The 27,960-nt window shown below is 32.7% G+C and overlaps 1 protein-coding gene across 18 annotated transcripts in view; it reads right to left on the reverse strand.

The window, feature by feature from the left end:
* Window positions 1-27,960, reverse strand: part of ZBTB20 (zinc finger and BTB domain containing 20) — a 553,524-nt gene that overhangs the window by 276,294 nt on the left and 249,270 nt on the right. Inside the window, exon 4 of one of the 18 annotated variants that reach the window (XM_039327280.1) lies at window positions 12,687-12,816. The exons of the other annotated variants lie outside the window; for them this stretch is intronic. The gene's annotated coding sequence lies outside the window, so the exon portion shown is untranslated. The remainder of the gene's footprint in view (window positions 1-12,686; window positions 12,817-27,960) is intronic. 18 annotated transcript variants of the gene reach the window in all.

Genomic DNA, 27,960 nt, shown 5'->3' on the forward strand with positions numbered 1-27,960 from the left:
TCAGCCGTGTGCAATTAACCTGTGCTTCTTTTCTCTTTTTGGTTGCATTTTTATCCTCATCCGTCTCCAATTCTCCCAACTCCGGATTAGCTAGATGGCAATTGCAGTTATTTCGATTGCCTTTATATTCTAACCTCCCCTTAGGCTCAGGTGGTAGTGCACATTCCACATTCCTTTCTCCACCATATCTTGTCCAGTTGTTACTTTTAGGATCATATTCATTTCCGGTCTCAATACTTTCATTTTTAATGTGTCCGTCATCCTGATGATCTCGTAAGTTGCTACGGGTTCGGTGCAGCGTGGGGGGGTGTTCCGCAAGGTGGAGGGATCGTCTCTTATTAGTTGTCATGCCCAGCTGTCCTACGCGTGTCCTACTCCGGGTGCCCGATCCAGGGGGTGTGTGCGCAGCAATCAAGCTGCATCCCTCCTGGTTGCAGCGCTCTTCCTCAGTTCTCCCCTTTTATTTAGGGGAGCGCTGCAACCAGGAGGGATGCAGCTTGATTGCTGTGCACACACCCCCTGGATCGGGCACCCGGAGTAGGACACGCGTAGGACAGCTGGGCATGACAACTAATAAGAGACGATCCCTCCACCTTGCGGAACACCCCCCCACGCTGCACCAAACCCGTAGCAACTTACGAGATCATCAGGATGACGGACACATTAAAAATGAAAGTATTGAGACCGGAAATGAATATGATCCTAAAAGTAACAACTGGACAAGATATGGTGGAGAAAGGAATGTGGAATGTGCACTACCACCTGAGCCTAAGGGGAGGTTAGAATATAAAGGCAACCGAAATAACTGCAATTGCCATCTAGCTAATCCGGAGTTGGGAGAATTGGAGACGGATGAGGATAAAAATGCAACCAAAAAGAGAAAAGAAGCACAGGTTAATTGCACACGGCTGAACCAATTAGGCCCGATAACAAGATCGAGGAGCCGGGCGCAGACCTCGACACGCCTATAAAAGACCTTCTCATTCTCTGGCGCGCCAGCCCTGAGGATGCCGGCAGGTGACGGCGAAAGCTTGGCGCTTTTTAAAACTTTTATAGTTTTAATTTATTAAAAACTTTTATAGTTTTTATTACCCTGGTGCTCATTTTATATTTTCATTATATATACATACATACATACATACATACATACATACACATACACACATACATATAAACGTCGCCAAGACACTTCCAATTTTACGTGGGAGAAAACCAGAATAACCAAAGACCTACATACAAACACCCACGAAAACCTCAGAAAACACACACACACACACACACAATATGTATTTAAAATGTGGTTGGGAATCAGGTGTCATAATCTTTTTTTTTTTTTTCATAGTATAAGGACAAGTATGGTAACTTAAGGGGTAAAGTCTCATTCCTTTAACTTCTCCTAGAATTCTGGAGATACGATGGTGTCCTTTCCTGTTGTTGACATTTTGAGAAAAAAGAAAATCAAAAATCAGCTTCAAACTGGTTTATAAGAGATCTGGGATACGAGGTAGACAGAGAGTGTATAACTGCTTCAAATTTAGCAAATTTGTTTTAGGAAGTATGCATTGTCTTACCCATTAAGAAACCTTATGGCTTCTAGAGCAGAAAATTATTTTTACAGATTTACATATATTTTGAGTGGTATACTCAAATATGTACCTAGGATTATTGTCATCCCTTTACTCAAAACAATATTTTATATTGATTTTCAAATGGAATAAAATAGAGAATTTTATAAAGCAAAGTGAATTCTGCAATTCAAAACATTAACAAAGCAGGTCTTGCACAGGAGCTCTTTTTATCATTAAATGCACCCTTTAATTTCAAGACGTCTCAAGATGATACAACTACCAATTGATACAACTACCAAAATTAAGGTGAAAAAATTCAGATTGCAAAGAAAGGGTGAATATTGAATGTTCGCATTCAATCACTATTTTATATGTCTACAATTTGTAAAACTTCATTCATATTTCACTTTCCTCCTTTAGTTTTCTTACAGGATTTCATCCAAGAAATAAAAGATTTTTCAAGTGCAGTTAACACTTTTAGGAAAATAGCATATTGTACTTACAAAAGAAAACTTTGATCCGTTAAATACAGTTTCATAAAGGAAAGGAAAAAGGAATTTTATGGTTTCTTGCCTTTTGGATTTTCCTACAATATAAAATATTTTTTTAAAAAAGAATTGATCTGTATGCAAAAGGAAACATAACTATAAAAGTTTTCATTTACAAGTACATAAAATTTATTTGTATTAATTGTCTTAATTTCTGCTAAGAACGAAGATTACAAATCATCTGAGTATCCAACGTCATTCACATTCACAACTGCCTTTAGTTACATGTGTGAAAATGCAGGACACTACAAATTGCATAACTAGTTTACAAAAAACAAAATAAAATAAAACAAGAAAATAGATAGCAGTATATCCAATACATTTATGTTGGCCCTTAATTTTATAACTTATTTTGTAAATCTCATAATAGTTTCTGTTAGTCAAATAAAAATCCAAAGTTCCATCACCTTGAAATCTTTTATAACACAAGGGAAACTATAAAAAAACCTAAATTAAAAGAGGGACGCCATATATATATTTATCCCAGTATAAAAAAATATTATTGAGTGATATATTTACAATATTAAAAAAGCCAATACATTTTTTTAATGTGAAGAATAAGAGTGTGGTACATCCATATATATTATATGCACAGAAACACTTGTACCCATAATGTGTTTTTTTCTGTGATTTGTTCTGAATGAATATTCTCATTTTAATAGAAAAAAACCTAAACCTGCCATAATATCAATGAGACTTCTGGACACAAGAATGTTCATTCCTAATCAAAGATGAAACTCAGACATGGGAGCAATTATTTTGCTTTTTACAATAAGCTAGGTTCTCAATCCAAATTAACCTCTCCTTTTTGATGCAGAAATTCAGTTGGGAATGACTTACATGTCCAAATATCTCAGAGATGATTTGAAATATCTTGTATATCTTTAAAAACATTTAAGGCCACATCAAGAAAAGACTTGAATATTCAAATCCACATAGCTCTTGTTGCTTCTGTGATTCCAGTAGAAATGGATAATGTATTTATTAAACACATGACTTTGATCACAAAGAATGTTTTTTGATGCAACTGATGCTTTTTTTAAACTATTGTAGTCTAGGGAAAAAATGAAGAAAGTAAAAAGTACTGTAATATGAAGAAGGCAACATTTTATTTTAGAAAGTATTCTAACATCATCTGTGTTCAGTTCAATTTTACATTAATAACCTGTAGTCAATTTATAGCTGAGGCCTAGCTGTGTACTCAAGAGTTCTCAGAACAGATAGGATCAAAATATGAAGAATATAGCACTGATAATGTACACAACACAGAGCCAACAATCTCTTAAACCATAACGATTTTTCTGTTTTGTTATCTTTATCAACTGCCACATAAACTCAATATGACAAGTTTCTGAATCAGCAACAGAAGCCAAGTAACTTCAATCACAACAGATGAAGCCTACCAAAATTAAGAAATGGAGCAGAGGAATCTCCAGCAAGTTACAAAACCAGAATTGCTATTATTATTTAACTAATTTAGGTTATTCATTTTAGGACAGAAGAATTATTCATGCTTTGTTTCTAGCTTCTGATTGCAAAAATAAAATCCAGGAAACAGTACTGTATTAACCAAATACTGAAGGAGACTAAATCTTCCTGAGTAATTGCTCTTCAAACTGCTGGAAAGGTTATTTTCTTACCTTACACTATGTCTTCTGCAATCTGACAGTGTCATTCAATCAGTAATTTTAATGTCAGCTGCTCTTTTATTATACAGAATACAAGCAATAATGAAACTGTGCTGATCTTCCTGTCTTCATTCCATATAGTGTCTATATTTATACACTTATGCTTCTATTTGAAACTATATTTATCTACTTTATCTGCCTACAGTGCATCTGTTTCCCATACACACAGACAATATATACATATATACACACTTACACACACATACACATACACATTCCACTGCTCTTAACTATTTTTCTAAGAACAGCAACAGAAGGATAATAAAAATGTTGAAAGACATTTGATTAATTAATGTTGTGCATACAGATAATACATTCAGTACACACATTCTTACAAAAATATATAGTACATCACAAATAACAACAACAAAACTATTTTTAGCTAAGAAATGGAATACTTGGTATGATACAAACTCGCCAGCATCATATGTAACATGGGATTTAGAACTATTCACTGTATAATTCCCTTATGATGTAATTATGGATTGGTGCAAAGCAAGGCTAATTCTTACACAGTTATATCACAAAATTACTTTGGCTAAGTCTCACTGTCACAATGCTAGAAGTACTGGTACATAGCCTCTAGTACTACCTCTACATAAAACCATTAGCAGGGCTATGCCAAAGAAACTGGCAGGTTTTTCTCATAGCCAGTTTGCAATAGTAATTCTTTTTAAAAAAAAGTGTTAAAGTTGCATTTCCATGTAAGATCTCAGTCTCAAACTAGGCTTTTTATTACAGACAAAAACTCTCAGCAGAAATCTAATTGTTCACTGGGCAAAAATGGTCATTAACTGTTATAACAATACACAGTACATTGAGGCATTATTTACTAGCATAATAATATAAACATTAAAATAAATAAACTACTGCCTTTAATGGTTCTTAATTATTGAAGAGGTATTTTGATTTGACCTTAAATTACAATGTCAATACCATTTCTAATTATCCTTCTAGTTAGCAGACTCTAATGGGTTAATTATATACCATGCCTAAAATACAACTGGTTTTCCTAGTGGGTAGATGAAAAAAAAATTGAATTTATAATCTCAGAGAAATCTTTCACCTAAATAATAAAGGAACTATGAATAAAATATGCAATTTGTAAGATCCCTATACTGTTCAGAATGATCATTTCATATTTTCATAAAAAATCTTGCTTTTACTAAAACAGAATTATAGTTACCTAGCTCTTATTTCTTAGAAATTCATGCAATTAAGGCTGCAAATAGTACTAAGAGATTGGCAAGAAGCAATGATATTTTCCAGTTTACCTATTTCCAAATCTATATATCAAGATTTATCTAAGGATGTGTAAAACATATGTGCACAGATGTATTTCAATTGTAGACCATTTATTTTTCATTTCTACAGACTATTTTTTGAAAATATTAGATAATAACTTGCATACTACAATTTAATTCATTGTTTTAAATCACTTTTTCAGATATTTCATATTTCTATAAAATATCATTAATATTAATCATTTTGCACTTGACAGTACCTGAAAACATTCCTACAAAAGGCATTTACTATTTTTTATCAATATAAATGGCAAAAACTATCATCATAAAATAATAAACTTGAAAACATGATGTTATAGTTAGCTAATTTTAATTTTATGTAAAAAAATTATTATAACAATAATTATTCTGGAGTTTGTTACTGGTTAGTGGCATCTCCTATGAATAGAAACATAGCACAGTCAAAATATACTGTCCATTACAATATGCATGTAAACAAATATCACATTCTTTATTATTTTAAACCAAAACTGTAAAATACAAAGCAAAATATGTGTTTTATCTTTTTTATAAAAATAGGTAACAAATACAATTCACAAACAAGCAATAATGAATGTCAATTTATAGAGGCAAGACATGAGAAATAATTTGTAATATTTGTAATATTTTAATTAATACTCTCATATTTCAAATGAGTATTTAAATAATTTTTTCTTTTCCAAATATCATGTAATGTCCATTGATATCAAATGCAACTACCTGTTTATTTATTCAGAACAACTGGTTATTATATCAAAATAAAATCAAATAAGCATATGTAGGATTTTTCAAACTTTGGCCAATTGTTTATAAGTTCTCTTGAGTTCTGCATAATTTTTGAGTATTAGCTAATGTTTGTAAATGAAGCACTGAACAATTATAATCAAATCATGTCTAATAATATGAATTCCCTTTAAACAATTAAGACTGGAAAGATAGTTTACTTTAAATATATAAAGATACAACTCTTATTTTTCATATTGCTATAGAAGTAACACCACAAACTTATTGTAATAATCAGTTTTTTTAACCTCTAAAATATTATTCTGGTGCTATGATGCTATCCTATCAAACATTCTATACAAAACACAATGTTAGCATTTAGTTATCAATATGGAGATTTGTCTCTGGAAATTTAGAAAAAGGAAATCTCTTCTTAATTTATCAGTGAAGATACACATACAGAGGTTGTAATAAGTGCCAGAGGCTCCTCCCCAGATAATTTATAGCAAATATAAGAGGAAGGCCATTACCTAAATGATGGAAACCAAAGCAGCCTCTCGACAGATCATCCTGGGAAAGATGCTAAAATCTCTTCAACAACTGATCATTGACACTTCCCAAGAAACAAAAGCTAAAGCTGAAGATAGTCATGCTGCAACTTGGCAACATTTTCGTATCTCTAGGCACTAGCAGCTTTTTCATGTGCCCATTTTTTTTAATTTCGAAGGATAGCCAACTGTATGCTTTCAAAATAAGCTATTCCACTAAAGCCTCAACCATTGAACCCAATTGTACATAATAAATTAATTAAAAGAAAACAGTAAAAGAAACATTTGTCAATATCAACAACAAAGTTTTGTATGCTTAGGAATTTCCACAGTGACAGAATTTAATAGTTTAGAATACGCAGCTTTTTGAAAAAGTAAAATCTCCATAGAATAGAGAACAAAAAGTTCCATTTGAAACAGAAATATCAACAGATGAAGTTCAAAATGGTATAAAGGACTGTCCAAATGGCAAACTTCCTGATGATTTTGTGTGTGTGTGTGTGTGTGAACTCTATAAATCTTTTCAAGAGTTTTTAGTGCTTTAAGGACTTTATATAGAAAAGATTCTATAATTTCTTTCAAGAGTTTGTAGTGCTGTGAGTCTTGAAGTGTTTTGTTACTACACAAACAGGCAAAATAGACCTAATGGAATGAAATTGTGTAAATTCTTGATTATATTAGACCATTATTAAAAATAATATCATGCTGACAGGCATGAAATTGTCATGAAGGATGCCTAACTTGGTATTAATCTAGAGTCTAAATCAAAAAGTTTAGGGATAGGGTCTCTTTTCTTATTAATCAACTAATTCACTAACACACATGTTCTTTCTATAGCATTATACAGAAACTTTCATAACATGAGCATGCCTATTTTTATTTAAGAATTTTACATTTAAGATTTTACAATCTTCATATTGTTCCAAATTTAACACACACACCCTTATTAACTTGAATGATTCACAACAAAACTGGGGAGGCTGATTTAAAGCTAAAAAGTTACTTTTGGGAAAGCAAGCCGCAAAGATTAAAGGTCAAGTTATCATATAGTTTTATATCCTCATTCTTCAAATTATATATGATATAATTATCAAAACCTTTTCTGGACTCTGATGTTGCCATGCACTAAGAAAAAAAGCTAGCTGTTTTTAAATACTTCTTTCTCTTCTGCAAAAGGCCATTCATGGAACTAAAATATCTTAGAGGTCTAGAGCACTATATTTAGTTTTAATGTAAATATGACTGAATTGAACATGATGATCATCCAGGAAATGACAGTCAAATTTTCCATGTCAGTGGTACTATGAGAAGTTCACATAGCTAGGGGTGCAAAGCTTATCCAATTAAATTATGTATTCTAAATTGAAACATGGAACAATTGTACATAGCATGGAATGATACCAAGAATAAAGAGCACCAAGATTCCAAAGACAGAAATAAATTATAAACTGTCAGAACTGGAAATTCTATAACTGGGCAGCTGTAATTTGATATGTTTGGAACTGTCTCTGTTTTGCAGAATTCGTAACAGCTCCACATGGCAAGTTATGAAAGAATGATATTCAACTGTCTTTTCAATCTGATTTGTATCAAATATGTTCTGTCTTCTGAAACAATTAGACAACATACCAATGAATCTAACATGAGGAATTGTAGGAAAAGGGGAACAGATCACTTGGTACATAGCAAAGTATGCAGTCATCCATATGTAGATAGAAAAATGTTGTCTAATACTAGAAATACTCAGTTTTTGCAAGAAGAATAAATTGAACTCCAATTCAATGTTCTATACTCTCATTTTGTAAACCCCTACAAAAGAAATAGATAATGGAATTATCGCCAAGTACAAGCTACACCTTGTTGTATAGTCATATTGGCCACATGACCACAGATGTATCTTTGGATAATACTGGCTTCCTCGGCTAAGAAATGCCCCTAGAACCAGACACAACTGGACAGGGGAAACCTTTACCTTTACCTTAAAGCAGTGGTTCTCAACCTTTTTAATGCCGCAACCCCCAACCAGTCGTAAGTTGAGGACTACTCAACCGGTAGTAAGTCGAGGACTACTCAACTGGTGCAGCACCGTTTGCAGAATGGGACTTTTGGCAGGCTCAGCAGGGCTCAGCAGGGCAGAGACAGCCTGGACAATTCCTATTCCTATTCAAGAGAGTAGAACAGCTAAGGAAAAGGGAAAAAAAATGGCGGACTGCGTTGTTTGGTGACCCCTGTGAAATGGTCGTTCGACCTCAAATGGGGTCCCGACCCACAGGTTGAGAACCACTGCCTTAAAGCCTACCTGAACAACATGGATACTGCTCATTTGCCCTAAAAAAGACTTTCCAGGCAGCTTAACATGCATTTCAGGTCAACATGCCATACTCAGGGTTGATCTACTTTAGTTTTCTAATTAAAAGAAAACATCTGTTTTTAATATTTCTCCCTCAGGCTATAGCAATATTACATTAAAAGTATAAATGATTTATTTCGGTCATAGCAAGAACCTGGGGCTCTTTTACACACCATTCTATCAATTAGCCTTAATGCATACTTTTTATAAGTTTTTTTTCATTTTTGATCAAGATGTTACAAGGAAATTACAATGAACATTAAAGTTATTATTTCTTGTTTTAATATTGCAATAATAAATAATAATAATATTGAAACAATAAATTTAATGTTCACTGTAATTTTCTTGTAACATCTTGATCACAAATGAAAAAAAACCTTATGAAAAGTAAGGCTAACTGATAGAATGGTGTGTAAAAGAGCCTCAGGTTCTTGCTATGACCGGAATAAATTATTGAATTGTTCACTAAACTATTTCCAAGTTATTTTCTGAATATTCTGTTTCTGTAACAGTTACAGTTACAGAAACAGAATATATAGAAAATAACTTGGAAATAGTTTAATGAACAGTATTAAGAAGGCTATTTTTGAATCTTCAATCCTGGATTTTACTAGCAGTGCAATTTTACCTGACAATGTTACTTTTTTTAAAAAAAATACTTTACAAAAATCAAGCTTTCATTTATAATAATGCCAATATTTAGCAATAAATTTACTTTACATATACTGAAACTATTTTTAAAAGTTGACATTTAAAATTCAATGCATCCCTAAAACATTCTCAGCAGGACAAAACCTTAACTTCATTTTGTCATATTTTCTTTTATTCTAATATTTATGTATTAAATAATCATACATATCTATCCTATCATCCAGTCATTTATTTCTGGATTAGAAAATTAATAGGCAGCTAGATTCATAAATTAAATATAATTTTAGAAATAATCTAAACTTTTTACCATTTTGTACTTTAGAGATTAAGACTGATGAGTCATTTGAAATGTTTATTTTATATTATTGATAATCGTTCTTCATTATACTATTAATACTTCTTGGTAATGCAATACATTTCAGACATCAAAAAGAAGGATCATAATAGGTATACGACATGAACATATACCTATTATAGGACTTTTTAGATAGTTTAAAGTATTTTCATATATTTTTATATCACCTTGCTGAATAAATAGAACAAGAAAATAAACAAAGTTAATAATTGCTGAAGTAATAAAAAGGTTAAATTGTGAAAAAAGAATGAAAGATAGACAGGAATTTCCATATCAATAGTGATTATGAATGATTAAAACATGTGTTAAATGTATTAAAATGTATAAAAATATTATCAAAATATGCTCTGAAAAAAATTAACATTTTTTGTACAAAAATTCTAATTTGTTACATCTCAGATGAAAAAGAAATATCATAAGAATGAATGAATGAGTGAACAAATGAACGAACATATGTAATGAAAGGTCCCATGTAAGGTGACAAGCTTTCAAGATAGTCAGATAGATGGACAGACAGATATGCGTTGTTATTTTAGTTGCTGTATGAGTTAAAATTTGCTATGGCTTTGCCAACAGTAATATGAAACACCATAAAAGCAAAATGTACTTCACAGATTTTGAAGAGTGTTTGTTGTTATTGGTTCCATTGGTTTCCCTGTCATTACCTAGTTTTTACATAGCAAAGCTATCTATGGATAATGAATGTTTGTTCTTCAGTCAGCTTGTTGCAGAGCCTGATCCTGCTTCGGAGTGCAGAGGCAGTGACTGGCCTATGGGCATTCGGCTGGGCTTCTGTGCTCAAGGAGGACTAGAACCTAGGTTTCCTCACTTCCAGTCCTTTACCTTATATGTTATACCAAACTCATTCTTATGAATGCATACTGTTCAAAGCCCATATATTCATATATAATACAGTACTTGTTTCAATCACACTGCTGAAAAGCAGACTTCAGCTATAATCAAACTTAATTTAAAGAAAAAAGAAAGCCATGTGTGGATTCAGCTTTCTGAGCAACAGCTTCTTTAGTATAAGGGTTTCCTTAAAACATTGTCAAGCTAACACTAATTAATAAAGTAATGAATAATGAAAAGTAGCATGCAAGTAAAGATTAGAAAGGACAATTTGTTAACTTTTCCAAATTAACAAGTTTGCACCAGTTCTAATGACATTTGGAAGAACAATAAAAATATCATTCCCAGAAATCTTCTACATTCTCTCAGGGAATCTAACTCACACAGATTTCCAGTTTCCTGAACACTGCACACAGTAACCTTGGAGACTATAACTTCATTAGTTTCTCTTCATTTGCATTTTGGTCAACATAGACCCCCAAGTCCCCATGTAAGAGCAGAAAACATTGTTAGACTTTTACATCAGACACATACTCACATTTTTAAAGTCATCTTTAAAAAATTATGTATGTCTGCAATTGCATGAATGTACACACACAAACACAGACACACAGACAGACACATATGCCTTTTACGCATTCAATGAGCCAAAATGAAAAAGACAGTAGTTTTTAACAAATTGCTTTTCTATTCACCTCAAAAACACCCAGTTTCTTTCACCAGCTGTTTAGTCCATTTCAATATTCCACATTTTGCACTTTATACTGCATTTTGTCACAGACCTATAAAAAGTTTGCCAGACAGAAAAGCAAAACCGTGCGCACATTACTTCCCATCTTGTAGAGATGCAAAGAGACACTGTCTGTCACAAAGTGTTCCAAATGTTCATAATAAGCTCTGATCCTGGTTGCTGTGAAGTCCCAAATTAGCTTTTTAGACGGCAATTATATGCATCAGGTGCATTAGATCAGAATCAAATCTTAACTGTTGTGTATGTGAAATACTATTTTTTACTGTGTTAATGTTATGAATATCTGTGAGATTTCACAAGATAAACACCACTGACTGCTTTAGATCCAGAAAACTCATTAAGAAGATAATATGTCTACACAGTTCAGAAATATACAGAGTATTTCTAGCATACCTTCTCCACTTTCACCCACTTAAATAGGTTGTTTGGATTTAAAGGCAACAGCAAAACAGAACCCCTACAGGGGAGACTAGAAGATAAAAGGAGGAGCACAGAGATGCAGAAGAAAACAACACACACAAATGAAAACATAAACAACAAATGTTGTACAAGATGTTTTGTGATACACTGTAATTTATTTTGCACACACAAAAACAAAAATACCCTATCCATATCAGTTTGGCAATACATATTAGTAATTATAAAAATTTAATGATCCATATATTTGGATTATAGGCAAACTAGATTTTAAGGGTTCTAGACAAAATTCCCAAACACCAAACTGATTTATTTGTGAATGTATATCTATAGCTATAATTTTTAAATTAATATGCAGATGATGTCACATGTTTAAAGGTGTCACATGTTATGAAATAATCAAAGTGGTCTTCCTTTGTCTAATTTAGCAAAACCTGTATAATTCTGAATAACTTGAAATGTATTTCTGTGAGTAATTATATGAATTATGGTTACTTTTATTAGAGAAATAAGTTTTTCAAAACTTCAAGAAAAGTACTGTTTCTATACACAGGTTTCAAGATCATTTTTCAGTTTTGGTATGGAATTATTACTGTATCATATTATAATTATAACAACATAATACTAACGTTTTGATAACAGCTATTCTTAATTTAGTACTGCCTGGAAAATTTGGATTTCCTGACGTCTAGTACATTTCACTAGCCAGGTCAGTTTTAGCAAACTATCTACCATGAAGAGATAAGAATCAGAAACATAAATAAAAAAACATTAAAGATGGCATTAAAGATCTGTTGAGAAGTGTGACAAACATAGCTACTAGCTCTGTGGATCTTGGTTTTGTGTACTTCACAGAAAGTACAATGCATCATGTTTTTATTTGGACTGAGTACTATTTAACAAACCAATCTGTTTATTAAACAAATATTTTATAGCAAATAGTGTTACTTACATATTAAGATCAATGGTATCAACTGATCCAAATAAAATCTGGCAGAGTTTTCAATAGGGACAGGTTTCTACTAATTGCCTTAAGTAGAGATATTTGGGTGATATACGTTGAAAATGATTGAAAAAGGAATCTGGATTTGGGGCAAATCAGAAAACATTTAGAAATTCACTCATTAATACAGAAGCACCTTTTTTCATTCTCATATAAAGATCAATAACAAACAAAAACAACCACCCAAGGCTATTTTAATGAACAAATATACCATGGTCCACAATATTCATTTTTAAAACAGCCACAATTCAAATAGACATGTTTTTCAGAATACGATTTGTGCTTGACCAAGAGGCTCTAGCTAAACACTACATTAGGTTAACACAAAGAAATACACATTGTGTCTTAGAACACAGCACAATTCTAAGTCTTCTTAACACTGAGGACAATGATACTATACAGATATCCTCATGAGACATATGCTGAAATCAAACTACTCTATTCTATATCTCTTGAATTTCATTTTAGCAGCACAGTGATTTTTGGAAAATTTACACACATAGTTTGTTAATAAGAAAACTATTAAATAGTCAATCATTTTCAAATCAGTACCATCTAATATTTCCCATGTGAAGAACATCATAGAAGAAATGAACAGGAATAAAGCATTCCTCTATATCTTCTCAGCTATAATGCATTTCAAATACCTAGCATGGAGCCTAGTTACTTGAAGGAGCCTCTCTCCATATGTTTCTGTCAATCTAGTGAGCTCAGATGGAAGGGGCATATTCCAGATCCCATCTTATGGGACTAGGGAGCATATCTTCTTGATGATGGCTTTTGCCCTATGGAATATATTCCCAAGATTTGCATTGCTCCTACCCTTTTATTTGTCACAAACTGATAAAGACTCCCAAACCGTGAGAAGGATGGGCATTGACACATTGGTTAGTTACTCATGGCATATTTTTTGGCTTTTTGGTTATTGGTCGTCTTTTTTTTCCATGATACATTTCGATGCACACACACACACACACACACACACACAGGCTACCCAGAGTTACTCTGGAGTTGAACATTATCAAAACTGAAATAATATATCATTCTTTAACTATACCTATACAATTTTGTATGTAACAAAATGTAACAAATTTTAAAGTTTGTAGCTGATAGTAGAGGACAGAATAGCAGTTCTGGAATTGTATTTCCTTTGCAGATTTCAAACAGATCAGGGGTGTCAAACTGCTGGCCGATGAGCCAGATGTGTCACATGGAAGCCATGCCCACCCCAGTTCTGGCAAGGGGAAAAAAGTTATGATATGTCGCAACACGTCACGTGACACGGTCAGTTTGACACCCCTGAAATAGATCATAGAATTATTATTTCAGGATATGTGGTTGAATTTCCTCTATTGTTATAGTGCTCATAGAAGAGAAAATAAAACTGAAACTTTCTAAAATTATTAATATATTTGAAAAACACAAAAGTATTGAAGTAAATGTTATTTTAGGATGTTCATGTTTAGTTTTTAGTATTCAGTTGCAGGATTCTTACTGCAAGTTAATCTAATATTAAATATCAAACCACAGAAGACACTGCTGAACTATTATCTTTAGTGGATTTAGTGGATTTTAAAATCTGGTTTACGTTGTACATCAATATAATTGGTGATCAGAAAAAAAGAGAATTATGATTTGAAGATAATGTTTCTTGCTAGTGAAGCACAAAGGTCAAAAATCTCTATATTTCAAATTGCCAATCTAGGTTACCACTATCATAACTGTACAATTGATGTCTAATATAGATTAGTCCTTATAAGAAGATAATTCAATGGAATAGAGAATCAAAGGATGAAAAAATAAAATAAAACAAAAGAAGTTCTCAAGATATTTTAGTTGATTGTGTCAAATTTAATTTACATATATGCAGATGTAGCACACAGGCAGTGTTTAAAAAAAGAATTGCTCATTTGTAGATAAGAGACTAACCTTTAAAAAATACTGCCACTTGTTATTTTTGAAAATATTTGTATTAAAATAGGTGTAATATTTTAAAAAGTCTGTTTCATTAAGATCAAATTGCAAAATATTTTAATTGGGGAACCTAATAAAAGAGCTGTGGTGGTGCAATGGTTAGAATGCAGTACATACAGTCCTTGACGTACGGGCACAATTAAGCCCCAAATTGCTACGTGAAACATTTGTTAAGTGAGGTTTGCCCCATTTTACAACCTTCTTGCCACAATTGTTAAGTGACTCAACTGTAGTTATTAAATTAATAATATGGCTGTTAAGTGAATCTGGCTTCCCCATCGACTTTGCTTGTCAGAAGGTCACAAAAGGTGATTAATGACCCTGAGACACTGCACCTATTATAAATATGACTGTTGTAATGGTTGTAAGTGTGAAAAATGGTCACAAATTACCTTTTTCAGTGCTGTTGTAACTTTCAACTATCACTAAATGAATTGTTGTAAGTTGAGGACTATCTGTATTGCAGGCTAACTCTGCCCACAGCCTGGAATTCGATCATGATGGGGCTCAAGGTTGACTTAAACTACTATCCTTCCAAGGTTGGTAAAATGAGGAGCCAGATTGTTGGGGACAATATGCTGATAATATAAACCACTCAGAGAGTGCTGTAAAGCATTATGAAATAACATATGTCTAAATGCTATTGCTATTCTTAGGAAGGCAGGAAGGGAGGGAGGGAGGGAGGGAGAGATGGAGGGTAAGAAGGAGGAAGGGACAGAGAGTATAAAAGTTTTTATTACATTAAGAATGATCCCTAAACACACAATCCAAAACATACCAGTGAGCAATCTTAATTGAACTAATGTGTTTGCATCCAATAAATAGAATTTATTTTAATTATATCTATCCTGCTTCTTCAGGCAGGCCCCCCACATGCAGAAGTGTATAACATAAAGCTTTCTAAGCTATAAAATCATAAAAAATAAATTACAAGCATCCAAACTAATAAAATTATATAATTTTCTTACATTACAACACCATGATCTATTTTTTTAACCACTGAAAATTCTAGGCTATCCAAAATTATATTGTGCAATCTATATGTACTTCAGAGCAAAGTTAATTCAAATGCCGAGAGTTTTGTTAAGCCAACTTTTAGAATCAGGGACAAAAGCCTTCTTCCATGAGGACATAATCCTTTTTTCTTTCTGCAACAGACCAAGTTACAAACATACATACAAACATCTTCATAGATTAAAAGAATTCAGATTTTTGGAATATGGTTACATAAGATATCAATATTTTTAAACCTTAATTGTTTTGCAAGAATCAGATTTATTATACTGATAATATTTAACCATAATGAAATACTAATGGACAAGTGCATAACATATGTACCAAAATTCTCTGAAATATATTACATGTCCAGTACGTATGTATGTATATATGTATGTATGAGAATCATATTTAAAATAAAATCATATTTCTCATAGAACCTAGAAATGTGTTTTTCCTTAAGTAAAGAATGTTTAGGTCTTAAGAAAAATTTATTAAAACTTGTAGCCAGTTAAAAGATATACCTATTCTTTAATACAGGATATGGCTATTCTCTAATTCAAATTATATACCGTCCAAATTTATTTTTGAAATTCTAAATCTTTTACTAATAATATATGTTCAATAAAGGCCTTCTCTAACACACATACTCCGGAGTTTCAAAGGATTGAAGGTAAACAAGATGAAACCATGTGCATAAAAAGTATTTTAACTGTACTTAAAAATTCTAAGTAAATTACAATATTTTTGTAAAACAGCAAACATTTTTAAAGTTTCATTATTTAAAGCTGACTAAGAGTAATGATCCATTCCCTTACATGACCAATATTAGCAAATAAGCCTAAAATTAAAACTATTGTCATTGTGAGAAATATTTCCTTAATATTTAAAGATGTAATCATTAACTTCTCAATTTATTCAAAATACTTAAAAATCAAATTAGGAACTGCTCTCAAAATCTCCATCAGCCTTGAAATAAAATTCAGTCCTGGAGAACTTAAAGGTATTTATGTCATCTTAATATCCTCTTCCACCTGGATAAAACATTTTGAAATGCTTTTATTTACTAAGTTGGATAGTTTCTTGGGGTATTTAATAATGATGATGATAATGATGGTGGTGGTGGTAGTGGTGGTGGTGGAAGTGACTTTGGAGGTCATCAAGTCCAACCCCCTGCTCAGGAAGGTAACCCTATACTGTTTCGGACAAATGGCTGTCAAGTTTCTTCTTAAAAACTTCCAGTGTTGGAGCATTCACTGCTTCTGGAGGCAGGTTGTTCCACTAGTTAATTGTTTTAACTGTTAGGAAGTTTCTCCTTAGTTTTAGGTTGCTTCTCTCTTTGGTTAGTTTCCACCTGTTGCTTCTTGTCCTACCTTCAGGTGCTTTGGAAAATAGCTTGACTCCCTCTTCTTTATGGCAGCCCCTGAGATATTGGAACACTGCTATCATGTTCCCCCTCGTCCTTCTCTTAGTTAAACTAGACATACCCAATTCCAGCAACTGTTCCTTATATGTTTTAGACTCCAGTCCCCTAATCATCTTTGTTGCTCTTCTCTGTTCTCTTTTTAGAGTCTCAACATCTTTTTTACATTGTGGTGACCAAAACTGGATGCAGTATTCCAAGTGTGACCTTACCAAGGAATTGTAAAGTGGTATTAATACTTCACATGATCTTGATTCTATCCCTCTGTCAACTTAGTATTTTCTCTACAATTTTTGGAACCTTCCTGCCAATTGGCATATTTGACTTACTCCAATGTATTCTATGCTCAGAATATTTGCCATGTAACTATTCCACTTCTACTTCTTAGATTATTATTAATCATAACAAAACAAAATATGACCTTCATATTACAGTATATATTAAATTTCAGCTACAGAAATTATTTTAACATATTATTAGGCATTTTTCTGATATGTGGAAGTTCCAGAATTTCTCAGCCAAAATTGAGGTCCAGTTACCTGTATTGAAGTCAATGTATTTCTAAGTTGTTAAGATTCAGAAATTGTGTTTTAAGATAACTACGGTATGTATAGAATGATAGATAAACAATATAGCCTCTATGGTATATATTTTGTAAAAATATAAAGTAGGATCAACTAGTAGAAAAATAGGATCCACTCTCAAGTCCCTGCAATTAAATTTAATTTGTAAAAATTGTTTATATTTTAAGAAACCTATTAGGGCTTTTTTAATCTGAATAAATTCAAGTTGCCTTATAATAGCAAAAACAGTTATTAAAAACATAGCATTTATATCCTTTTTTAATGCTATTTTGCACCTTCCTGTTCTCTTGATTTCTTTTTAAAGCTGTCTCTCACCAAGTATTTCAAGGAGAAAATGCTAAATAAAGATCACAGCCTGTTCCATTGTGCCTCTGCTTTTTATTTTTCCTTTCTTGCATTTGTGCAATGTTATGGCACCTATTAACTACCAATGTTTTTAGAATGACATTATACAAGGTGCAGACTGCACCACTGTGCCCTAAAAATATCAACAGCTGCATTAGTCTCACAATAATTAATGGCAGGCATTATGCAAATGACCAGTTTTTCACTGCAAAATAATGACAATTCTTCATTTTAAACAGAGTTATGCAAAACAATGAATTGGAAATGATAAATCGCAAAGAAGAATTAAGGAAACCGTAGTGTTCTTCCTCAGACAGGCCAGCAAAATACTGAGAAACAATTTAGGATTCATTGCTTGTTTTCAAAGCTCTATTAGCAGATAAAATCATAAATAGGCAAGCAGTCAAACCTATATGAGGTTTCATCTTCCATTATTTGCAAAAGGATTCTACTTAATTGCAAGTCAACACTCAATTTTTTTCTTTATTAATTTAAGAAATCATTCACTCAGAAACTGAAATCATCAAGAAAATTAAACGTTTCTCAAGTCATTCTTCTACACATTAACACATTTCTTATGCAAGCTTCACAATGTATAGCAATTACTGCTGCTCAAAATAATAAAGTCATTTTCAATCTATTTTATTACTTTGTATTTGATCATTTTGGAGCATTTTTGTCTTATTCAGCAATAGATTTCAAAGCAAGAGGAGCAATGAGCTAAGCAAAAAGTCTTCATTTTTCATTTCAGAATATAGAAAACTGAAGTATAATTTTCTATATATACCATGAAAAAATTCTCTCTATACCAGTAGAATGTAGGCTTATTTGTCTGCATTACTTTGAATTAAGTGAGTATTTCTCCCGAAGAAGTGTATAGAGATTTGAAACTAAAAAAACTTTGAAGGTAATTTTTATGGTAATTTTTTCACAGCATTTTTTCAGACACATATATGCATTGTAACTGAATCCTTTATAGTAATGTAAGTTGTACTGAAATACTATAATAACAATAATGGTGGGATATAAATAAATAAATAAATAAAAAATAATAATAATAGTGCCTAAAATTGTGCAAAAAGAAACCATAAAGCTTTTTTTTAGCTTTAATTTCTTTTTATTGATGGTCACTATAAAATACTTAATATACATATTATATAGGGTGGTGCAAAGTTTGTCAGCTCTGAAACATTTCAAGTTTGAACTAGGTTGTTTCAGCCTTAAAGAAACTATTATGATGCTGTTCAAACTATTTTAGAAATGTTATTATCTCAAAATAACTAATGGACTATTTCCAGAATATTTTAAACTATGTTGGAATACCTCTGGCAATGTTAGAACAGCTATTTTAAAGTTGAAATTGAATATCTGAATTCAAGATATTTTATTTACCACTAGAATATATTCTTGCTTCTGCACTAATCAGAATGTTTGTAATTGTCTATTTAGTATTTCTGTATTAACTAAAACTGGCTAACCACTAGGTTGGAAGCCAGCAGATACCTTCCATTGTGCTTGCAGGGCTTTTCTCTCTCTCTCTCTCTCTCTCACTATTTAACTTTTTAAAAATTTATTTTCAAGCTGAAATATAACAACATGCAAATATTTTTCACTTTCATTTGACCATTGCTTCTGGGTACTGTTACCAGACATCCAGCAAAAGGAAGACGTGTCCTCCTTTTTGTCTTCATGTCTCCATCTGGCAAGCAAAGCCTTAAAATCAAATATTGTCAAGCTTTTACTTAGTGAAGCTTATCGCTTCCTGAGCTACAGTACTTTTCTCCAAGCCACATCACTTCCCTAACAAGTGCTAATTGGAAGTTAACAACACCACTCTGTTACCTTACTTAGTTGATTAAAACCCTATCAGGATGCATCATTACCTGAAAATGATAAGAGGTTACACACTAGTTAGGGAGGATCCTTTCTAAGTGCCTGGTTGGAACAACTAGACCCACAGTGCAGAGTTCAAGCTAACTACTTTATTATGTTCTGTCTCTAATGCCAGTCTGGCAGCTCTCCCTTGAGAGTAATTAGATAAAGCTCCAAGGAATTCAGGGAGTAGGTATGATTCTGAATCTTTTACAGTTGCACAGTGATTCTAGGCTAGCTGTATGCTTAATCCTGCCTCCTTGCAAGGCTGGATAATTTCCAACACTAAGTTTTCCTCTGCCCATTACTCCTCCCTCTTTTATCTGATCTTTCCTTAGACAGCATTCCTCCCTTCCATCTTTTAAGGCCATTCTCAGATTTCACTACATAATGGCTCTAGCACATTCCTGCGAATGAAAAGCCAATCTTATTGATACTAGAAAAAAATAATTTTGTGTACATGTAGCTTTTCTTTTGTTTGTTTTGCAGGTTTTTTATTCAAATATCTGGTAAACCAGTCTAAGAGCCCAATAGGCCTCGAGGTATTTTTTTCAAATTTTGCAAAATAATGCTATATTTGAAACCTGCCTAACAAGAAACAACCCCCCCCCAAAAAAAACAACCATAGGAAGACTGGTGTATTAGAAAACACTATAGGAAATCAGACAAGATACCTGGAAGCAGTCTCACCTGTTTGTCTTTCAGTAAAAGGATATTTTGATTGGCTACACCCATCATTTCTGAAATTTTGCAAACCTATGACCCTATACTCACAAAATAGACAATTTGTTAAACCCATCTTATTCAAAGATTGTAACTGAATTAGGTAAAAAAAACTGTTTTTCTTTGTTCCTTTATTTTTCACAAAGACTAAGTGAAAAGCAATGTTAGCCTTGTTGCCATTAAAAAAAAATCAAATCCATGTTAAGGTACTATTTTAATTAGACTAGCCAATGGGCTAAGATTTAGGTACATGAAACAAGAAATGAATAGGAATATTGCTAACTAAAAGCTTAAATCATATAGCTTATTATAATTATAATTTTGTAATTTAATTATAATTTTAATTGCATTTTAATTACAGTTTTAAGATGCAATGTTGGTGGAATAGTAGACATTCCTTTTTCATTTCTGGAACAAAAAGTAAAGTTCTGAGCCAATGAACACATTTGGAAAAGTTTTGTGAGGACTGACATAATCTTGCTGTGGAAGTTGAGCCTACCCATTCACCAAGTAACCATTGTTTAAAATATATATCCTGTATTTGTTCCAAGAGCATAAAAAGATGTTTATAACATTTCTTCATACTATTTTTTTACAAGACAATCTGTAGAGTGGCTTCAATTTTCACAAAAAAAATGAGTCCATTTTCTGAAGCAGCCTCCAACTTTATGGGGAATGTTGGGTCAGTAAAAATAAGAGAGAAGAGAGAAGAGAGGAAAGACACCCACTCACAACTCCCTAACTGTATGCTTAAACCTGGTTGCCCAAAAGTTACATGTTACAGTTTTCCAGAATCCTCATCTTCCTTTTCCCATGATTCACTTTGCATCATTTTAAGATCCTCTATACTTCCAGATATGTCAGATTGTAAACCTCAGAAATTCCAGTCTGTGCTGGCATACAAAATGAAACTTGTAATCCAGCATATTTGGAGGGTGGTATTTTGGAGAAAATGTTTTGCATTATATAGTAGGAGGGGGCAGGTAAGAGAATGGTTCTTGCTTCTCATTGTGCAGTTAGTAACATTTTGCAGTTCCCCTTAAATAAAATCCAGCCTATGCTAGATCAATAAGAATGATGCCTATTTCCCTAATGGCAGCCGATTGCCATTTGCTATTCAAATCAGACTAGATAAATTACAGTACATGTCAAGGAACAGGCCAGTGAATTAAGACAGGCCTCCTGAGGACCAGTGATATTATTAATCTTTTAAGACACTATCATATTTCTTCTTGACAGTGTGCGTAGAGGCACAGACATGCTGCATCCAGATTGAAATATCAGCTGCTGCTAAAATCAATAGCTTTAGAAGCAATAATTCTCTGGCTGCAATGCCCTCAGTAAGCAATGTTCAGGTCTGTTCTACATCCCATCTCCAAATTAACATATTCATCAAAAAATAAGCCCAAAGATATAAATCCAAATGTCAGTTGTTGAGAAGCTGTAGTGCTCTGACAATACTGTCCCAATGCTAATTCTGTACATGGAAGCAATTCCAAGAATCATTGTATGATTCTCAGTGTCCACCTAGAACATCTTATAATCCTGATACACTCTCAATTACCACAATATTTGGACACACACCCAAAGCTGCTGCTAGTACAGGAAAGATGATTACATGAACCCCAGATGCAGTGTTACTGAAGCAGAATGTGAGACAGGAAAACCATCAGATTAAAGATTGTCTTCCATGTTGGCAACAGTCAAGAATATTTCAAATTATGGTGACATTTGTGCAATCAGGCAGTGAAAATTGCTAGGATTACTTTTTTTTTAAATCTTCAAAGAGATTTTGTGTTACTTTAGGAACTAAAAATATAGTGTATCTTTAATAAATTGCATCTCACTTGAAAATTTTATACCTGGTAATAATAAAAATATAGGTTTAGAGACTGCAATGAGGAGTCATGCATAGACTGCTTAGTTGCTGGTCTCCAAATATGCATAAAAATATTTTTTTATATATTCCTCTATCTGTCATTTTGGATAATAGTATCAAATAGATCAGGCTGTAGAAAAAGCAAATGTGTAGGAACAGGAAAACCAAATATTCTAGGAACTAGAATAGCTAACCAATAAGAAAAGATTATAATGATTTGGATGTTTAGCTTAATAAAAAGGAATCTCTCATCTCTCACAGGTAGGAAAGCTTGGAGTTTCTGATCATTAAACTTATCACCAAATTCTCTAGTGACCTTAGGAGAAAAAAGGCCTAACTAAATGACTATCATATTTCTAATTCTACATTGCACAAAGATTTCCTTTTTCTACACGTCTTGAACTTGCCCAATTTTAGTTTCAGTGTACATAGCCTTCATCTCCCCAGTTTTCTGTACTGAACATGGTTCCTATGAATGTGCAGCAAAAATAAAATTTAATAATTTCACTGTATTCTATGCTGGTTGGATCCTGCTCTGATAGAACTAGTGCAAAAACATGTGACAAGTATGATCAGAAGATTAAAAACGTAATGTTATGATTGAAGAGAGAGAAACAGGGACTTTTGTCCTTGGGAAAATTCTCCTGAAAGAAGCTATGACATTTTGCTTACAATACCTGAAAGTCTGTAATGAAAAGAAGGCATGGATATAATACTATTATGGGTATCCCCAACTTAAATTTTATGGACTTATCCACTGCTATGGAATGGGTGCTTTATGGCCAGTAAAGCATTTCTGGCTGTCATAAAATGCTATGTATCCTCCCCCCATGATCAAATTATATCATCTCAGATGTCTGGCTTCTGGCTTGCTTTATGATGGTTGCAGTATTCTGGTGATGTAACCATGATTTGCAATGTTTTTTGCTGGTTTCTGACAAAAACGGCTATTCAGAAGAATAGGTTTGTTTAACAAATACAATGGTTTAACAGCCATATTATTTGCTTAATAACTTCTGTGGAAAATGTAAAAAAAAAAACAGGTCCAATCATGTGGGTGCCTTGATTTATGTCCACAACAACTTATGACCAGATCTTAATTGTGGTTGTCAGTTGAGGACTACCTGTATCTAAGAACGGAAGATATGAAATAATGATTAAGCTACAATATGATTCAAGATTAATATTAGAAAAGATGTTGGTAATATTCCATATTTTCTATAGCAGTGTTAGAATCCCTTTTAACAAAAGCACTCTAGCAGTGGCTAAAAAACATTCATATATTTGGATATTAATTTATTTTGTATTGATTAGGGACTGGATTAAAGGCCTGAATGTTTTCTTCCAAATCCAAGGAGTTTGCTTGCCCACTATTCAAAAATACTTGTCACTTATTTTTATAACAGGGTATAGCTTTTGATAGCCACAAAAAAAAGGTAGCAATGAAATTTATTATTGAAAGAATAGTTAAAAACATAATTTTAAGACTAGATTATTTTTTCTTAGTTCTAGTTTTCTACTAGAAAACTGAGTAGCCAAAAAATAAAAAATAAAATAATAAAATAATTCAGCAACTTGTCCAGGACTGTTTTATTTTTTGATTATCCAATTTTTTTAGTAATTTTGATTCAATAATTCTGAGGAACCTGGAGTAAATCAATTGAATGAATCCATATTCCTGTAGATATGATAGCACTGAAGCACTTTAAATAAGTCAGAGAACAGATAGCCACACATCAAGGAAAAATAATACCCCGTCCCTCAGATTATGTCTCAGCTCTCCAAAACAAAAACAACATCTAATGTACAGCCTTTGATACGGTTTAGGTCCATGGCAATTTGGAATATGGTTAGCATAGTCGCCATAAATTTCTAAGTTGCCTAAGACCCCTCATCAAAGAACAGATGGTTGAAGGTCTCTAGAAATAGAAACTCTGTGCAAATAAATCACCAACTTGGCTTTGAGGTTCTATAGGTTAGATAAGGATGAAGCTCCCCAGTGGGGATCACTGCTGTATCCTTAGTTTCTCCCTTGAGCTTAACCACTCAGGCAAGGCCTAACAGCCAATTATCTTCACGACAGCACTTCTAGTAATTTTTCACATAACTTTATCTATTGCCTTCAGGTTGCAGCTGGTGCAAAACCCAAAATCCAGGCAAGCATAGTTCAGAGAAGGGACAATGTCCCTTATCCTTTCAAGTCTTTTCATCTATAATTAGATCACAGACAAGAATAGATTTAATACAAGTAGAACTGTAAACCTGCTGATATTTAAAAGCAATAGCTAGAAGATTATTTGAACCATACTTAGCTCCCAGGGTAAAATAAGGCCAGAGGAGAGGATCAGCCTTAAAGTTATCATCTACAAATTTCTGATCTAGTAACCAAACTTCTAAGAACCCTAGATAAATGCCCAAGTATTCCAGAGATGTAATTCAGCAATATATGTACCGCAGAAGTTCACCATTTCAAAGCTTCAGATAGGAATGATACTGTGCACAGTAGTAATAATAATAACAACATAACCCAAATCAATCCACTGCAGGAAAAATATCTTTTCATTTAAGTTTATGGAGCAGAAAGGAATGTGTAACTAGTCTTGGGAAAGAGTAAGGAAGCAATAAACTATTAAAGCAGGAGAAAAGAAAACTAACTCCCGGGAAAGAGGAAACTACTTAGATAAGTACTTCTCTTTCTTCACAGTTTTTACACTGAAGTCCTGACATGGACTACTGCAAACTGAGTGTTACTATCACATCGTACTCTACATAACAGTTTTCCTTGATTTTCTCTTCTTCTCATATTGTTCTCTTTTACAAACATTAGGTTAATACAGTTCTTAATATTTTAGTAACAAAGAGGTTAAATATAAATATTTTTCTAACATTTATCCAATTGGTAATAGCATCAATATAGAACTTTTTTCTAATTACTCCTTTTGGTTGTGTTATATATCCTGTTTTCAACATTCTCGTTTAGACTTTTTCCACACAAAATTGAAATAATTTTTATCTGTTAAGATTTTCTCAAAATTGATTTATGGTTAAATATCTAAGCTGTTTCCCTCACAATAATCTTCCCCACAATTACATTTCTCATATCATAAAAAATACAATATTATTCAGAATAAGAAAGAAGAAAAAGAAATCTCTCTCAAACTAAAATACATTTATATCCCCCATTTTTTTTATTTTTTAACTCTATTCCATTCGATATTTAGTAATTAAGTAACCCATGTTATATTTTAACGATCAAACAGATAATCTTTAAAAATTGCATCTGATAAGATAGTTACATTTCTCATATCATAAAAAATATCTTTTAACTCTATTCCATTCAACAGTTACTGGTTGAGTAGTCCATATTGTATTTAACCATATTCAAACAAATGCTTTATCTTTAAAAATTGTTTCTGATAGGTCCAATCCTCTGATCCCTTGGATCTGATTTTAGTCTTTTTCTTTTGCCAAACGGCTGTTCTCATCCATCTATTCTACTTAGTTAAAAAGTCTTGCCATTTTCTTGTGGATGTTGTTAAGAATTGTAGAGGCAGATCAGGTAAGATGTTGATTTCTTTTATCTTTTTTTGTCTCTCAAGTCATAGGTTTTTTAGAATCTCTGTAATCTATTTCTTATCTTCGGCTTTGTTTTGTGATTCTGGGGTCTCGACTATCTGTTCCAGTTCCGGTGCTTCAGTCACGTCTTGTATGTTTTCCTCTATCTGCGTTAAATCACAATCCCTTCCATTCTTTCATTTTCTGAAAATTCTTATGTTGTGAGGTTAACGTAAAGATATGGCTATTTGTTTCATCAAAACTGTTTTTAATTTCATTGTGGTGTAGAGCCATTGTTGTTTGGATTAGTTGCAACATAGTGAACATTTTCTCCTGGAAAGTATTTGGTTTTTCTTGACAAGTTCTTTTTGCAAGTTCCTGAGATTCCATGATAGCTAAAACTCAAAAAATTTTCTTTCTCTGAAAACAACATTAAAGGCACAGTTAATAGATATTTATCATCCAGGAAGTTGTTATTATTTTTTTTTTTTTTGCAATTATAGTCTTTGCTTATTGTGGCTGGCCCAGAATGTTTTAACTCTTTTTAAAGATCAAAGAAGTATATCTCATTTTCTTCCACTACTAGAGGTCAGCAACAGTATGTTTCTGTCCCCCTTAATAATTTAATTCGCCACTTCCTTCTATGGGCACTTCCCACCTTTTCACTTTTGGAGACTTTTTTGTTTCTTGGGGTATCTTTCCCAAAAGTTCAGGATATAGAGTAGGAAAGAGAAGATCAAATTTCTCACCCAGTTTCAGCATGCTGTTCACCAGACGTTCTGGTGAGTACTTATGGATTTTGGTTGCAAGTAGCTTGGGCTGGTTACCAAGGTGGGGCCAGCCTTTATCCTGTTAGGTTAGAGGGAATCCCAGATCGAACAGGACAACCGCCATCATTGCCAGATCACTGGGGCACCCCTCTTTCTTTGCCGCCTCTTCAGGACGGCTTTAGACCCATTTAGGGTCCCGTGGCAGGATGAAAAAAGCCATGGGAAGCACAGCTTCACAACCTTGTGACTGTGTGCTACCACGTAAAACTGAAAGTCCCCAAATTGAATGTTTTTATTGTTGTTCTTGTTATTGTTTTAGTTTCTAGACTAGGATTGAGATACAGAAACTGGTTCATAGTTATCCAGCTGGCTTCTGTGCCTAAAAAGAAGAATTTGGTTATCATTATCCCTAGTCCAGTATTTTACTCATTATTATGCTGGCTCTGAAGGTGTTTTAAAAAATGTTATTAATTTTTGATGAATTTTATCTAATGTCTTTGATTACAAATACAAAAAGAAAGCTATTTCTTTGAAGATTTAAATAGTACAATATTCCATGTCCTATGTCCCAAGAAAATTTATATCAAAAACTAAACTTAGAATGTAGATGCAATATGTTACTAAAATTCTTAGATCTTTTATTAAGTTAATTAAAGACAAAATCAATGGATTGAATATGTATGCTGGTTTTGCATTTCACTCTGGAAGACTAGATTATGCAGTGTCTATCACATAATAGAATGCAACTTATAAATAGAAAAAAATCTTCTTGTTTCTTCAGAAGCAGAAATCTGTAAACTATATTTAGTTAGACCATAAAGGTAGTTTCACTATTAAATGTTCAAACACAATCAATATGGTTGCCCTGGCTATTATCAATAGACCGCAGTTACTTTAAGAAAACTGAAGACTGAAAAAGATTTACTCTTCATGCTCCTCATCTACGTCTGTTAGACTGCAGATCTTTCAAAATAAAGAAAGGAGTCTTTTCCTTTTTAATATAATCCCAGCAAAAGCTTAATATTTGAATATTTTAGAATGTTTCTATGAAAAGCAATACGAGATATACAAAAATATTTTTCTAGATTTAAATTATTTTCCA

Source organism: Crotalus tigris, unplaced genomic scaffold (genome assembly GCF_016545835.1).
Source record: "Crotalus tigris isolate CLP2741 ecotype Arizona unplaced genomic scaffold, ASM1654583v1 scf7180000024359.8030256, whole genome shotgun sequence".
In the NCBI taxonomy this organism is placed as follows: Eukaryota; Metazoa; Chordata; class Lepidosauria; order Squamata; family Viperidae; genus Crotalus; species Crotalus tigris.